Source organism: Aethalodelphis obliquidens, unplaced genomic scaffold (genome assembly GCF_003676395.1).
Source record: "Aethalodelphis obliquidens isolate GAN/ISIS:26980383/991018 unplaced genomic scaffold, ASM367639v1 scaffold18, whole genome shotgun sequence".
NCBI classification, from domain to species: Eukaryota; Metazoa; Chordata; class Mammalia; order Artiodactyla; family Delphinidae; genus Aethalodelphis; species Aethalodelphis obliquidens.
Genome location: NW_020837962.1, coordinates 16,867,052 through 16,885,199, shown reverse-complemented (window position 1 = coordinate 16,885,199; position 18,148 = coordinate 16,867,052).

Sequence of the window (18,148 nt, the reverse complement as noted above, 5' to 3'; positions counted from 1 at the left end):
GAGGCCAGCCCCCCTGCAGCAGCCTTGCCAGGACGACCTCAGTCCCACTCATCTTGTCCCCTCCAACCCCCTCCAGCCCCGATAAGACAAACAGGAGAACTCAGATGCGGTGGCCCTGTGCGAGCTGGCCCTTGGAAGCATTTCTGGAGGTTGGGAGGAGGCTGGGGACTGTGGACCACTGTATTTCTCGCATTCCAGGGCCTGCTACCCCAGCACAAAATTCAAACATCCCAAGCAAACACTTAGCTCTTTAGGAACCAAGGTCTTAATTGTCCAATCCCATCAGTCAGAGCTTTCAAATGAAAACCGGCCCTGGTCATTAGCATTAGGCTGCCCGGCATGGCAGAGGGATGATGTGGGGCTGGAATGTGGGCACAGCACACATCTGGGAGACATGTACCCCCCACCAGACGGAACTTTTCCATAATCAGGGACCACGGTGGGCAAAAGGAGAAAGGAGGAGTAATAGTCACCAATGCATCACAAACTCATCATTTCACTCACTCTGCTCGCAGCTGGGGGACATCTCATCTTTCTCCCGCACGGGGAAGCAAGGGAGAGGCTGAGGTATATGTGGGTTTGTTTGTGCGCGTGGTAGCTCAGTGATTTTGGGCTTTCTGCGACTTTAATTTTGACATACGATCAGAAAAACGTGAAAAGATTCCAATAATCTGTTCCCAGTCTACCAAATTAAAATGGTTCCCTCTGCTTTATAGAAATGATTTGTGCATCAGACCAGTCAAGATATAAAAAATGATCTGTCCCCTAAATATCTCATTAGATACAAACATTCGGTGAAATGCACTTCAAGCCACTCATGATATCAATTTTAAACCCAGCCAACCAGGTAACCTCACTCAAAACAGACCACGCTGAGGATATGTTGCTGTTGAATTTTTAACGGACCATTGAAAAGCATCAACAGGCTTTATTTTGAAATTCTAAAAATGGATTTCAAATGCATTGGAAAAGACTTCTTTGCAGAATGATGAAATCTGCATCTTCTTTGCAGAATGATGAAATCTATTTAGCTACTACTAAATCCCTTTTTAAAGTTTAGCCTCCCAGTTAAAGAATTAACGTTAAAATGGACATTACCTTCAGTTGCATGAAAAGCAAAAGAAATGAGTAGAGAGAATGCTGGAGATATTCACATCTCAGACATCAAACAGGACATTTGTGGGGTAAATGTTCCTGCCAGCATGGCTTCCCAATCAACCAAGAAAGGAGACGCACAAGCAAATCCCAAACATTGGGTAGAATCAACTCGTGCAGTGTCTGGAATCCCAGGCAGCCCTGATGGGAGGAACCCTTCCTTGCCTGGGTATGTTTTGCTGTCAGAAGAGCCCTCTCTGAAAAAAAAGTCCTCCTTTCATCCATTCAAGGGAGGCCGATGTGCTTGCTCATGTGATGTCGAAGAAAGGAAAGCAACAAGAAATGTAATTATTTTGGCACATTCTTTTTTAAAAGGTTATTATTCTTACTTAATGCAAAGTGGTTTACACCACCATTATGAAAGGGGGCCCACGTCCTTGGTCTCTAAACTGTGACCACTCTGAAGATTCAATGCCAGACACGGAGGCAGGAGGCACAGAGGCCGTCACGAAGAGTTGGATGACAAACTGCAGGGAGGAATCATCTCAGAGCTGTGAGAAATGCAGAGCTTTCCCTCTTCTTTCCAGCATTTTCTCTGCCCTACATTTCACTCCATATTACCTTGTGAGAAGGAGAAAACAGTTTTGGGGGGTGGGGTCTGTCCCTCATTCATCCATCGTTTTCTCCCCCAGATGACTTTGATTTATCCTGAAATTCTGTGTACAGACACATGACCTGGACTGTGTCATTCCTCTGCAGTGAGTTCTGGAGAATTATCCATTTGAATCATCATCACGCTGCCCTGCCTGCTGGGAGAGCAGTTCTGGGTACCTGTTAATTGTTGTGCGTGAACAGTTCCTGGTTTGGGGGAGAAGTGTGCCCGTTCCTGTCCCTGCTCCATTGTGTCTTAAAGACGGTTTGATGCCAGGAGATGGAAAGAACCCCCAAACTCTGCTCTCTTTCCATCCACACTGCGGCTACAGAGGGGGCCGAGATGTTCCACCACAAAATGTCATTTGCAAGCAGATCAAAGCCCCCCCCCCCCCATAACTCACGGGCCTTATCATGCTCCTTGTGGCATCCAGGGGAAGGAAAGGATCAAAGTCATAAATCACTGAGGAATAATTTACATGCACAGTAGGTGGGAGTGAGTTAGTACATAAAGGTCCCTTTGAAGAGGAAAAAAATTGCTGCCTTTCTAGCAAATTTGGGAGAAGCCCAAGAGAGGAAGCCTTTCCACGGGAAGGCTTGGCTTTGCTTTGACAGTGACCACGGTGCTCTGACAGTCACACGTGTGCTCGAGGGCAGACCTTAAAGGCTGCAGAGGGTTTGTAAACACACGCTTGTTCATTCACTGCCCGCGTGGCAAAAGGGCTCAAACTTAGCATCGGAGTTAATAACTCCAGCCAGAAGCCTGCCTTGAAAGAATTTCACCATGCCCTGGCTTTTCTTATCATGAAAACTACGTTTCCCTACTGTGTCCACTCCTATCACTGATAAATTTATTTGAAATTAAAGATAGGCTTAAAACTCCACCAGACTGAGAGATTTGCACCATATTTTCCTGCAGAGTAATAATTATATTGGAAAGAAAAGTGCTTTTATATACATGTGTGTGTCTCTGGATTAAGTGAGGTGCTGGTATTCTACTACAAATGGAAGTGTCTTCTCTCTTTTCAGGATGTAGGCAAAAGAACTGGCTTTTTTTTTTTTTTTTTGTGGTACACAGGCCTCTCACTGTTGTGGCCTCTCACTGTTGTGGCCTCTCCTGTTGCGGAGCACAGGCTCCAGACGCGCAGGCTCAGCGGCCATGGCTCACGGGCCCAGCCACTCCGCGGCATGTGGGATCTTCCCGGATCGGGGCATGAACCCGTGTCCCCTGCATCGGCAGGCGGACTCTCAACCTCTGTGCCACCAGGGAAGCCCAAGAACTGGCTTTTGAAAGCAGTCAAATTCATGTTTGTGAAAAGAAAAAAAAAAAAAAACCTCAGAAAGAAATAAAGATGAATTTAGCCTTTTATTTAAGACCAAGCATGGGGTTCTCTCACTCTGTCTGAATTTTAGATGCTGAGATCATTCATGTGATTTAAATAATTAGGCTGATCATCACTTCCTTAAAATAATTTCAGCACTCAACTAAAAAAAAAAAAAAGATTTCTTTCAAAGACCCCTTCCTTAAATGTTCTCAGTGCTTTCTGTATCATGCAGGCCAGTTTAATTCGGCTCTGCTCTGTCTGCTCAGCTAAACAATTGCTTTTCAGTTTCTGGAGAGTGTGGTCAATGCAGCAAAGAATACCCATCTAGAGACAGAGATGGCCTTGGACGCTTTTGCTCAGCAAAACTTGACATCTGAAGTCTCACTCTTTATTAATCTCTTGTCAAAGAGTGAGTCAAGATTTCTGAAAAAAGGTCAGTGTGGTATAAATCATTATTAATGATTCAATAATGAGTGAGATTAAAAATGGAAGAATGAAACATTTAAGAATGGTGACCAGGCATCCCATTTATAAATAGTCCATCTCTCGATGGCCATGCCTCTCCACCTGCAGCCTGCTTTTCTCTGCAGTTCCGAATCCCGTGGACAACTCTTGTACTTGACGGTTTAAGAGAGTGACCTGAGATTACAACCTCATGTAGTAGAGACTAGTATTATCTATTTTAACAGATTAGAAGCAGAAGCATGGAGAGATTAAGTCACTTGCCCAGGATGACACAGCTAGTACCAGGTGCAGCCAGGGTTGAACCCATCTATGAGTTCAGGGAAGTCTGTTGTTAGTGTCGATTCACCTCGGCTGAGGGCCCCAGGCCTCACTACACTCAGAACAGGTCCCAGTCAACAGCGTTTTTTGAACAGGGCCCTCAGCAGACTGAGTCACACCAGCTTGGACTCTGAATTTGTCCTGTTGTATTCACATGGTTACAGGTTGCAAAAATGACACCCTCTAAGTATGTGCACGGAGGCCCAGCACCATTTCCATGCCTAGCCTTAGAGTTCCATTTGACCGTATCCCTCTGCTGCTCCGTGCTTATTCTAACAGAAAGTTGCCCTCTGCAACTTTAATTGGAGACAGCCTCACTGGGTCCCGTTCCTTGTAATCCAAGAGCAAAAGTGAAACACAAACCAGAGATGCACTGAATATGAGGTCTCTGCAACCGTCTTCCAGCTCTTTGCCTACGGTCTGGCCTTGACCCTGTGGGCACCATCCCCAGATGGTGTTGTCCCACTGTCGAAGGGCATTTGCTGGATACATTCTGAGACAGTCACCAGGAACGCAGTCACTCATTTACCTTGGGTGGGCTGGTTATCTTCTGCTGCAGATCAAACCATTGCAAGCCTTAGTGGCTCAAAACAGTTACATCTGTTTTGCTCAAGAATCTGTACTTTGAGCAGGTTTGGCAGATGTCATGGAGTGTGCAGTGTTCCCCCAAATAAATTCATGTTGGAATCTTACCTCCAGTAGCTCAGAATATGACTGAGGGTCTCTTTAGTGATGAAGTTAAAACAAGGTCATTAGGGTGCACCCTTATTCCATATGACTGGTGTCCTTATAAGAAGAGGAAATCTGGTTGCAGACATGGACAGAGGAGAGGTGATGGGAAGGCCCAGCAGGGAGAAGACACCCTTTCAAGTTAGGGAGAGAGACCTGGTACACATCCTTCCTTCTAGCCCTCAGAAAGAACTAACCCTGCGGACGCCTTGATCGTGGACCTCCAGCCTCCAGAACTTTGAGAAAATAAATCTCTGTTGTTTAAGCCACCTGGTCTGTGGTACTTTGTTCTGACCACCCTTGCAGACTAATAGGGTAGGGCTCACCCATCCATGCTCTACATGGTGTTGACTGGGCATCTTGAAGGCTGGGGGCTGGATTCACCCCAAGGCTCCTCACTCATATATATGACGGTTGATGCTGGTTTTTGGCTAGACCTCAGCCTGGGGCTGTGACACCTCCACGTGGCCTCCCTGCCTGCCTGGGATTCCTCATGACATGGTGTTTGAGTTCTGAGCCAGCCAGGAAGAAGCTACTCCTTTTATGACTTAGGTCACAAGTCACTCAGAGACACATCTGCTGCATCCTGTCCATTAGAAGTGAGTCATAAAGCCCATATCATATTCCACAGGAGGGGAACTAGACACCCTACCTTTTGGTGAGATGAGAGCGAAAACATTTGCAGACATATTTTAAATCACGACATCAGGCAAACCAATCAACAACCTTGTTTGAACAAGGGCTTCAGCAGACTGAGTCACACCAGCTTGGACTCTGAATTTGTCCTGTTGTATTCACATGAGTAAAGTTTGTAGAAGTGACACACTCTAAGTGTGTGCGTGGGGGCCTCACTCTATGTGGTCAACAGAATTCATTGAACTGGACATTGTCAGATACTTAAAGCTAATACCAACTACAGAAAACACAAAAGTCTTAGCACCGTCGTTTCATTGAATAGTGGTTACCCTACCCTGCCCTGTTGTAAAAGTGCATCCCCATGTGATCTTGAACTAAAGGGCCACAGGAACTTTAGCCAGGCAGAGATTGGAAGTACTCTGATCCCACCCCAGTGGATTGGTTGTTGATTTCTGCTGTCATACAGTGATAATTAAATCAAAGATTGAAGTAGATGTGGCATTGTATAGCCAATAGGGATGATGACTAATGATATTTTCACTAAGGTTTTATGCATTGAAGAAAAGTTTATGAGTAGGAGACAACACGTCAGGGGCAGAGAATGGAATCTGGGCGTGCAAGGAGGCCAAATCAGACCTGGGGTTTGTGCAACTTGCCACTGGGAGAACTTCTGTCTCTGACCTCACAGCAATAGGGAAACTTCCAGCTGGGGAAAGACAAAGGAACTCTCTTCTCTCCACTGGGAGCATCAGCTACCTCGCCACCATTTCTCTAAACTTTTCCACAAGAGTAGCCCAAGTTAGCCAATTGGATAGTTGGAGATTACGACAGGAAGGCTGTGGCTATTTCTTTCACCAACCCAAATTCTTCTTTTCTATTACAGGAAGACTGAAAGCTGCTGTCCCCCAAGAAAAGACTCTTACTTAGTCATCCATTAGGGGCACCTGCTCATGCCTGCAAATCACCGGGACACCCCATCACTCTCAGGAAGCATAAATATTAATGGGTGCATGGCCTGGGCACTGAGGGCCACATAGCATTTACTATAACAGAGAGGAGGTCGCAGCATGACCAGGGGAAACATCATTAGTGAGGCGGGTGGTGTGTGCATTAAGCAGTGTCTTCACCATAGAGATAGATGCCTGGGAGGGCAAGCTTGAGAGCTGAGAGCCTCGTAGGCATTCAACTGGCTTTGGACCCATGATTCCCAGTTGCAAAAATCTTTCACCTGGTGCAACTGTGACCTCTCTGATCAACTTAGCAGTGGCATAAACATGGTAGCATCTTTGCTCTCTCCCTCGTTTGAACTCCATCTAAATTAGCAAAAGTGAAAAAAGATAGAAGGAACACAAACCATCGTCGATGAAGTAGGAACCTGTAACCACATCACACCACAAACTATGAAACATTCCTGGCAAATGCCGAGAAATCTAGATTGAGATCAGGGAGTAAGCACACTGCTGACACATGCGGCCTCAAACTCTCATAAGGGTCTGTATTTCTTTAAAAGTATCTGTTAACACCAAGAAGAACACACCCAAGGATTCTTACGGAGTTGAGATACAGTTTCATGGGCAGCCCAGGTAGGGAATGTCTTTATTTCTACCAGAAGGTATCCACTGCTCACAGTGAGGTCAGGGGTGAAGGGGTAGCTAAAAAAGATATTGGTATGATGGTAGTCTGTTTCTGTTGCCTGTGACCTGGCCTTCTACCCAAGGAAACCCCCCAGAGAGAGAGCTAGGGGAGGGGTGGGAAGTGGACAGCCAGAACCTGACCACAACCCAGAGGGCGGGTGCCCTAATGAGCTTGCCATGAGTGACGCCAGCCCAGGAACATAAGACTTGAGGAAAGATGTGCCCTTAAGGCAAGGAACTTAAAAGTACAGGGAAAAAACACTAGAAAATAGAGAGATGGTATGTAGGCTTGAGATCACTGCACAAAATGAAATGGAAAAGTCAACTATAAATACTGATTACAAATAAGATGATAGACATGGAGACAAAAGAGACCTACATATCCATAATTACTGTTTCTGAAGAAGAAAATAGGAAAATGGAACAATAGACTCAAGAATATAATAGAAGAAAACTATTAAGATAAGAAAACGTTGGGACTTCCCTGGTGGTACAGTGGTTAAGAATCCGCCTGCCAATGCAGGGGACAGGGGTTCGATCCCTGGTCTGGGAAGATCCCACATGTCACGGAGCAACTAAACCCATGTGCCACAACTACTGAAGCCCAAGCATCTAGAGCCCATGTTCCGCAACAAGAGAAGCCACCGCAATGAGAAGCCCGTGCACCGCAATGGAGTAGCCCCTGCTCACTGCAACTAGAGAAAGCCCACGCACAGCAACGAAGACCCAACACAACAACAACAACAACAAAAAGTGTTAATAGAACAAAATGTCCCAGAATAAAGGATGTGCAATGATCAACCTAAGGTACGTGCTGGGGAAGCCACTGACCTCCAAGGTGAAAGAATCATAAAGACATCCATGTAGAAATATTTCAACATTCAACATAAATTTTGAGTCTACCATGTGCCAGACACTGTACTTTGAGGATTCCGTGGTGAACAAGATAATCGAAGTTCCTGCCCTCATGGACTTTTCCAGTTTAGGCTGTGGGGTGGGAGGGTTAGAAAACAGAAAATAAATATGTAAACAAATAGAATATTCCATATAATCTCCCCCCCAATAGACCACCTCTCCTATTTTTTTTGACAATTTATAAAATTTTATAATAAAGGAACATCTGAGACCACAGTCTTCCACATTTGCATACATCGTTTCTTTGTATTTCATTACCTTAACTGCTCTTCCTGATAATGTAGACTTTATTTTTAAAATAAATTTAATTAATTAATTAATTTATTTATTTATTTATGGCTGTGTTGGGTCTTCACTGCTGCACGCAGGCTTTCTCTAGTTGCGGCGAGCGGGAGTTCCTCTTTGTTGCAGTGCTCGGGCTTTCCATTGTGGTGTCTTCTTTTGTTGTGGAGCACAGGCTGTAGATGCATGGGTTTCAGTAGCTGTGGCACACGGGCTCAGTACCTCTCCTACTTTGAACGTTTGAGTTGCATAAATGTTTGGAGAGATGTCCAGGATGGTGTTCACCAAATGTTGAAAATTTCATTGAAAATGTTCAATGAAATGTTGAAAGTCAGGCTCCCTGACTTCAGACTATACTACAAAGCTACAGTAATCAAGACAGTATGGTACTGGCACAAAAACACAAATATAGATCAATGGAACAGGATAGAAAGCCCAAAGATAAACCCACACACATATGGTCAACTTATCTTTGATAAAGGAGACAAGCATATACAATGGAGAAAAGACAGCTTCTTCAATAAGTGGTGCTGGGAAAACTGGACAGCTACATGTAAAAGAATGAAATTAGAACACTCCCTAACACTGTATACAAAAATAAACTCAAAATGGATTAAAGACCTAAATGTAAGGTCAGACACTATAAAACTCTTAGAGGAAAACATAGGCAGAACACTCTATGACATAAATCACAGCAAGATCCTTTTTGACCCACCTCCTAGAGAAATGGAACTAAAAACAAAAATAAACAAATGGGACCTAATGAAACTTAAAAGCTTTTGCACAGCAAAGGAAACCATAAACAAGATGAAAAGACAACCCTCAGAATGGGAAAAATATTTGCAAATGAAGCAACTGACAAAGGATTAATCTCCAAAATATACAAGCAGCTCATGCAGCTCAATATCAAAAAAACAAACAACCCAATCCAAAAATGGGCAGAAGACCTAAATAGACATTTCTCCAAAGAAGATATACAGATGGCCAACAAACACATGAAGGGTTGCTCAACATCGTTAATCAGTATGAGGTATCACCTCATACCGGTCAGAATGGCCATCATCAAAAAATCTACAAACAATAAATGCTGGAGAGGGTGTGGACAAAAGGGAAACCTCTTGCATTGTTGGTGGGAATGTAAATTGATACAGCCACTATGGAGAACAGTATGGAGGTTCCTTAAAAAACTAAAAATAGAACTACCATACGACCCAGCAATCCCACTACTAGGCATATACCCTGAGAAAACCATAATTCAAAAAGTGTCATGTACCACAATGTTCATCGCAGCACTATTTACAATACCCAGGACATGGAAGTAACCTAAGTGTCCATCAACAGATGAATGGATAAAGAAGCTGTGGCACATATATATAATGGAATATTACTCAGCCATAAAAAGAAATGAACTTGAGTTATTTATAGTGAGGTGGATGGCCCTAGAGTCTGTCATGCAGAGTGAAGTAAGTCAGAAAGAGAAAAACAAATACTGTATGCTAACACATATATATGGAATCTAAAAAAAAAGAAAATGGTTCTGAAGAACCTAGGGACAGGACAGGAATAAAGACGCAGACATAGAGAATGGACTTGAGGACACGGGGAGGGGGCGGGGGAAGGGTAAGCTGGGATGAAGTGAGAGAGTGGCATGGACATATATACACTACCAGATGTAAAATAGATAGCTAGTGGGAAGCAGCCGCATAGCACAGGGAGATCAGCTCGGTGCTTTGCAACCACCTAGAGGGGTGGGATAAGGAGGGTGGGAGGGAGCCGCAAGAGGGAGGGGATATGGGGATATATGTGTATGTATAGCTGATTCACTTTGTTATACAGCAGAAACTAACACACCATCGTAAAGCAATTATACTCCAATAAAGATGTTAAAAAAATAATAAAATAAAAATAAAAAGGAGAAACATTTCCCAATGAATCTTAAAAGAGCATTACAAGAGATGAAAATTGCAGGCCAATCTCACTCTCATGAACATAGGTGCAAAAACACTAAACAAAATATTAGAAAATCAAATCCAGTGATATGCAAAATGGATAGTGCATCACAACATAATATGGCTCATTGCATAAAGGCAATAGTGATAAAAAATTCTGATGTGAGAATTGAAGTATATTTACTCTTTAATTTTGAGAATATTTTAAGTAAGAAGGATCATTTAACCAAAACGTGTCCCACTTTACTGATGATGGGAACAGATGGTTAAAATGGAAGGAGGAAGCCAACTCTGCATATACCTGCCTCTCTCCTTTAGTTATCCCTCTCCCGTGGTATGAACCTCTTCCAACCCTCTGATTTTTTTTTGAAAGAAGAAGATATGATGCACGATGACCATCAACACTACCCACACTGTCCAAACAGACCTCCGAGAGGTCTTCAGTGATTTTGTTGGATCATAAAGATGATCCTATGGCTCAATTATGTCAGCTGATAAATTTATCTCTTGAGAATGTTTGGTCATCACAGAAAGGCTGGGATACTTTTAACATAAATGAAGGCGACCTCAGAAGCATAGCTATCCTCAGATAGAATTCTAGCCCTGGAAAGGATAGTAGCAATGGTGGATTAATTACGGTAATTGTCCCAGTTTGATCCTGTCTCCCTATTACATGCCTTTTGGTAGTTTTTTATCACACTGACTCTAGGTTTGGTTGTGTAACTTGCTTTGGCCAATGGGACGGTAGCAAACGTGATGTAAGTAGAGACAGGAAAGGCACTTGAGCTCTGGTCCATGTTCTGCTCCTGAGGTCCTGCTGAGCTGCCATGTTGAATAAGCTGGAGGTTGAGAGACCACATGGGGCTGAGATGAGCACCCCCAGCTGAGCCACCTCATACCAGGCAGACCCCAGCAGACCCGGCAGCGGACAGCAGACACGTGAGTGCGCCCAGCCAACGTCAAGTGCATCCAGTCCAGAGAGGCAGAGTCACCCAGCTGAGCCCAGTCCCAACTACGATTCTTTAGAATCATGACTAAATAAATGATGGTTGTTTGAAGCCATTACATCCTGGGACAGTTTATTATATAAAAATATACATCTTTTAAAATATTTGAGATCAAAAATACAAAAAAAATAGACTTCTTTTTATCTCCCCAGGAGTGACGTTTTACTTAATCCAGCCAACTCTTGAATATCTAAATAAATGAGGGATAGGGACATGATGCAAAACCCCAAGTCACAGACAATCCCGAAGTCTACCATGTGTTGAAAAAGTTCTGGTGATAGATGGTGGCGATGGTTGCACAACCATGTGAATGTACTTAATGCTATGCACTCTTAAAAATAGTTGAAGGGGAAGTTTATGTGATGTATATTTTACTACAATAAAAAAAAAACAACAAAAAAATGATAGCATCTGTTACTGGGTTCAACTTTGTTCTTCATTTTGGCCTGAATCAAGGGGAAAAAAAGGAGGCCTCCTGTGGTTCTGATCTCACCCAAGGCTCCTCTGCCACCAGACGCTAATGAGCCCTGAAACGAAACAAGGCAGCTGGCTGGGGAACGGGGGTGGGGGTGGGGTGCGGGGTGGGGGGGAGTTGGTGATCTGGGTAATCAGCTTCTGGTAACGAGTCAGCCGCCCCAGGGGTCTGTGTAGGTGAGCACTTTTCTCTCCGTCCTCTTTTGATCAGCGTGAATCGTAATCAGCCAGGTCATGCTGTGGCTCCCCACTGATGCGCGTCCGAAGCTCGCGTGGTCCCCACACTCCAGAATAATAGGTGACCGACCCTAATGCATGAATCTCGTGTTTGAAAAATAACGTGTACTCTGCCTACTTCTAAAAGGGAATTTGATGCAGTGACAAGTCTGCTATGTTTATGACAGGAGCTGGTTGTTAGGCTCCCGCGGGCCTGCGCTCCCCTGCCTACCGTGGAGGGTTCCTCTGCACAGTGCCTGGACCGGCCTGTGGCTTTCTGTGTCTCTCCAGAGTGGGCAGCCCACAGGTTAGGGAGTCAGCGTCCCCAGAAGTCACCTCCAACCCGTGAGGGACAGGAGATGGTGGACGAAGACCCAAGTTCCTTGACCCTTAGTGGGGCAGCTAGTCATGGCTCTGCACGGTCCATTGGGGGCCCTCAGCTGCCCTCGGTGAAAACCGTTCATTGCCACATTTCCTGCTGGCTTTTCTCTCTTCCCTGTCTCCCTTCCCTGCTCCCTCACGGGGCTTCCTGGGGATCACAAATAGGGCAACTGCACCCAGTTCCTCATTTCACTGTATGCTTTCTGGAGGGGGAACCCAAATTCAATAGAGTTACCGCAACCGGTATTTGTGAATGAAAAGTATTGTATGCCATCAAGAGACAAAGCCAAGCATCACATTACAGCTTCCCCGATGGTGCTGTAGGAACTCAGGATACTGGCCCCAGGTAGCTGAGGTGCATATCAAAGGAACGATTTTGGTGAGCCCAGGCTCTTTAATCTTCCCATATACAGAAAAGTGCTAAATTCCTTAACTTGAGATGTCTGGTTTTCTTTAATTAACAGGAATCTTTTGATGTTTTGACTGCCTGGTCTTTATTGCAAAAACTCCTATATATCCTGACTTCCTCCCATCCCCCCTTGCCTCTTTGGAACAGTCCCTCAGAGCATCTGAAAGTCCTGTCTCCCGGGCTTGAAGTCCTCAGAATGTTTGCCAAATAAAATGTAACTCTCAACTTTTAAGTTGTGCATTTTTTTCAGTCGACATATTCAATATAAATTTTAGCTTCTTAGCAAGTAAGGTTAAGAAAAACACAAACTCTACTCTTCAACAGAGCCACGTAAAATATTCTGCCTTTTCAATTCATCACCATTATAGGGACTGTTCATTCCTCCTCCAGGTAACTGTCTAGGAAGACGTATCCTGCTTCCTGGAGTGAGTCACCCTAGGGTCGGGGCCCATCTTGGCTCTGGAGGAACTTAATAAGGGTTGTTAAGGATAGAATGGTTGATAAGTATTCTGAGGGACCAGTTTTCCTAACAAGGATGGTGTGAGAAATCTTGGGAGTTTCCCTCCCAGGTGGTCCCACAGAAGGATGAACAGAGATACTGTATTTCTCTGGAGTCATCAGTGGAACCCACATGTACCAGTTAGGGTAGTTTTGGCAGTTTGAAAACACATCTGAAAGTTACTTGAAGCTTCTCCCATCAGGAGGTGGAGTCTGTGTCTCCTCCCCTTGAATTAAGGGCCTGCCGTTGTGACTCTGTGATGAGTAGAATGTGAGGAAAACAAGTGGAATGTGTGAGCTGCGAGGCTGGGTTCGAAAAGGCTTTAGTTTCCTCTTGGTTTCTTTTGGAACATTCTTTACGGGCCTTGGGCTACCATGTAAGAGATCTGACCTGACTACTCTGAGGCCACCAGATAGAGAGAAAGAGAGAAAGGGAGAGAGAGAGAGGGATAGAAAGAGAGAGACAGACAGAGCGAGAAGGATGCATGGGGAGCCCCAGCCCCAGCTGTTAAGTCTTTCAGCCCAGGGGCCAGACATAGAAGTAAAAATATCTTCAAAACGAGCCCAGCCTCAGCCCCCAACAAACCCACTGGATCCGTGAGCCAAATCCTTGTTTTTCTTTTAAGTCACAATTTGTGGATGTCTTTGCTACATAGCATCAGATTGAATTTGTGGCACGTAGCAGAATACCCAGCTAAAACACTGAGCCTCGTTTTCTTACTGACATGAAGTGTGGAGGTAGTTGGTTCTGGGGTTCATTCCTTCACGTGCTCAGTGAGGTCAGGGATCTGAGTGAGTTTCTTTCTTTTTTTATTTTAATTAATTAATTAATTAATTTTTGGCTGTGTTGGGTCTTCGTTTCTGTGCGAGGGCTTTCTCTAGTTGTGGCAAGCGGGGGCCACTCTTCATCGCGGTGCGCAGGCCTCTCACTATCGCGGCCTCTCTTGCTGCGGAGCACAGGCTCCAGACACACAGGCTCAGTAGTTGTGGCTCACAGACCTAGTTGCTCCGAGGCATGTGGGATCTTCCCAGACCAGGGCTCGAACCGGTGTCCCCTGCATTAGCAGGCAGATTCTCAACCACTGTGCCACCAGGGAAGCCCCCTGAGTGAGTTTCTTCGTGAACATTTTGGCTTTATCCTCAATACAGCAATACTGTGGCTGCAGATCCAAGTAGCAAATTCTCACACAAGATCTAAAGGTGGGCAGGAAGGGGCATTTTTGCCCTGTGTGTCTTTCTTTTTATGGAAGACCTTTCCAAAAATCTCTTCTGCAGAATGCCTTGGGTCCCATTGGCTGAGACCCAGCTGCCAGGGAGACTGGGAAAGTGCGTATCTCATCAGTGTAGCCTCTGAGTGGCTCTGCCACCATGGAAAAGAGGGTTGAGGTGGCCGTTGAGTAGAGAACCAAAAGTCTTCTCTAAAAATGAGTTTCCACAGGCTTCCCTGGTGGCGCAGTGGTTGAGAGTCCGCCTGCCGATGCAGGGGACGCGGGTTCAGTGCCCCGGTCCGGGAAGATCCCACATGCCGCGGAGCGGCTGGGCCCGTGAGCCATGGCCGCTGAGCCTGCGCGTCTGGAGCCCGTGCTCCGCAACGGGAGAGGCCACAACAGTGAGAGGCCCGCGAACCGCAAAATAAATAAATAAATAAATAAATGGGTTTCCACAGAACTGAAGTTTCCTTGCTGGGTGGAAAAGTTTTATTTTATTTTAATCATGACGAAAATCATTCTAACGTATTCCTGTGATACCTTTCCTTCTGGCTCCTTTACTGAGAACTTGCTCTTGTCCGCGTTCGAGGCACTGATTCTAAATCTGGAGCAGCAATTTGTAACCAGCGTGGGAGAGGGGCCTAGTCCCCTCAGAGCTGCTTTGTTGTCATTGCCATCCATGGGGACCACTGTGTTCTTACCCTGGCCCAGTTCTGGACTCTCCTCTTGGTTTGGTGTCTGGAGGTGTTTGCATTTGGTACCACCCATAAGGGCACAGAGCATGCTTTGAATATATGCTTCACGTGTTAGTTGTCTATTGCTACGTAACAAATTACTCCCAGACGTAGCAGTTTAAAACAGCCAACATTTATCATCTCACGCAGTTTCTGAAGACCAGGGATTTAGGAGCGGCTGAGATGGGTAATTCTGGCTCAGGGTCTCTCGGAGATTGCGGTCCAGATGTTGGCAAGGGCTGCAGCCATGTGAAGGCTTGAGGGGGCGGTCTTTCCCACAGCTTCATCTCGTGGCTTCTCCACAGGGCTCCTGAGTTCCTCTGTGTGGCAGCTGGCTTCCCACAGAGCAGGTGGCCCAGGAGAGAACCAGTGTGTCTTGTATAGCCTGGTGGAGTGACATACCATCACTTCTCTGTATTCTATTGGTCACACGGACCAGCCACGATCCAGTGTGGGAGGGGCTGCACCAGGGCTTGAAAACCAGGAGGGGAGGCTCTTTGGGCGCCACTTTGGAGGCTGACAACCATGCTTCTTTTTTTTAAATTGAAGTATAGTTGAAGTACAATATTATATAAATTACATGTGTACAATATAGCGATTCACAATTTTTAAAGGTTATACTCCTTTTATACTTATTATAAAATACTTGCTATATTTCCCATGTTGTACAACATATCCTTGTAGCTTATTTTATTTACTTTATTTTATTTTTGGCCACACCTCGCTGCTTGCAGGATCTTAGTTCCCCGACCAGGAATCGAACCTGGGTCGTGGCAGTGGAAGCACTGAGTCCTAACCACTGGACCGCCAGGGAATCCCCTTGCAGCTTATTTTATACCTAATAGTGTGTACCTCTTAATCACCTATGCCTGTATTGCCCCTCCCCCCTTCCCTCTCCCCACTGGTAACCACTAGTTTGTTCTCTAGATCTGTGAGTCTGCTTCATTTTTGTTACAGTCACTAGTGTTGTATTTTTTAGATTCCACATATAAGTGATATCATACAGTATTTGTCTTTCTCTGACTTATTTCACTCAGCGTAATGCCCTCCACTTCCATCTACACAACCACACTTCATAAACTGTGCCGTTCTGAGTTTCTGCTCTGATTTGTGAAGAAAACATCGAATTGTTTTTTTCCCACTCCCACTTTCTCCCATTTTTCGATAACTATACCCCCTCAGATGCCTTTTTACCTTTACCGTGTGGGCTTCCCCAGGTTTGGGTGCTCTGAACGCCTGCCCCAGGCTGGGACAACCTGTGCTCCTGAGCACCCTGTGAGGTCGGCCCCTGCTGTCCTCTGCGGGCCTCTGCCTGCGACCACACCTGGGCTTGGCGTCCTTGCTTCCTTTTCCAGCTTCTCCGAGCCCTTCTCTGTTTCCCCTGAGAGCACCTGCTTAAGAAAACATGTGCTTCAGAATCCTCATCCCAGGATCTGCTTCTGGGGACGTGCCTGAGAGCTGGGGTTACTAGAGTTGATGACATCTTCAATTTTTTTTTTCTTTTTTTTTTGCGTTACACGGGCCTCTCACTGTTGTGGCCTATCCCGTTGTGGAGCACAGGCTCCAGATGCGCAGGCTCAGTGGCCATGGCTCACGGGCCCAGCCGCTCCACGGCATGTGGAATCTTCCCAGACCGGGGCACGAACCCATGTCCCCTGCATTGGCAGGTGGACTCTCAACCACTGTGCCACCAGGGAAGCCCAACATCCTCAATTTTGAAGCTATGCCCGTGCTTGCAAACTCCCTCTGAAAAGGAATAAGAGAGAATTTCCTCTTAAGATTACTCAAGATTTTAAAATCAGTAAAGAAACATTTAAAATAGACATAGCTGTATGATAAAATACTAAAAAGTTTACCCAACTTATATCCAGACAAAACTATAATTCAAAAAGATACACGCACCCCTAAGTTCATAGCAGCACTATTTACTATAGCCAAGACATGGAAACAATCTAAATGTCCATTGACAAATGAATGGATAAAGAAGATGTGGTACATATACACAATGGAATATTACTCAGCCATAAAAAAGAACGAAATAATGCCATTTGCAGCTACATGGTTGCAACTAGAGATTATCATACTAAGCAGAGTAAGTCAGACAAAGAAAGACAAATAGCATATGATATCACTTATATGTGGAATCTAAAATATGACACAAATGAACCTATCTATGAAACAAACAACCATGAACATAGAGAACAGACTGGTGGTTGCCAAGGGGGAGGGTGTTGGGGGAGGGATCGACTGGGAGGTTGGGGTTAGTAGATGTAAGCTATTATATATAGAATGGATAAACAACAAGGTTCTACAGTATAGCACAGAGAACTATATACAATATCCCATGATAAACCATAATGGAAAAGTATATATAAAAAAAGAATGTATATATATGTGTAACTGAATCACTTTGCTGTACAGCAGTAATTAACACAACATTGTAAATCAATTAAACTTCAATAAAATAAATAAAAGGAAAAAGGGTGTCCAAATAACAGAAAATGTGCTGTACATTAATTTTCCTGTTAAACCACCCTTTCCTCTCTGCTTTGTTTGGGCTCCCACGACCCTGAGAACCTAGAGGGTCAGAGAGCCCGACATCATACGTCAAGGACAGGTCTGGGGGCTCTGGCTTTTGAAGGGCATGTGTTGAACCCACTCTGCCATAAGGAGCTATTAAGCTCACTTCAAACCTTTCTCTAGGAGGCTCTTGGCTGTTCCCAAGTCTCTGGAAATGTGAAGAAGTCAAAACAACTTCCTCCGAAAATAGCCATGCATTTGGTTGACGATGGAGGAGCCTTGATTATGTGGCACATGTTGATACTGAGCTTCCAGCTTCTCATCCAAGCGAGGCACAAGGTAAGGCTCAGAAGACATCCTCATTAGCTCCAGAACGGAGTAGAACTGAGCTGTCTTCCCTCTTCAGATACCTGCAATTTCTAGTGTTTCCATCATGATCCTGAATCATTTGTGAGCTGTTTGAGGAGCAGCAACCTCATAGACACCCCATTCACCAGCCGCCAGCCCGACCTGCTGCCTTGGTCCATGGTTGGTTTACAGCCATTTCTAGTCTGCAAAGACACGAGTCCCGCTCTTGCAGTGACCACTGTGGACTTTGTGGTGTGTATCTCTTAATCTTGTGGTTTGTTCTGGGAGCCATATTTTCTCCATGGACTCTCGGGAACTCCCTTTGGGACCCATTTACAACCCCAGACTGGGGAA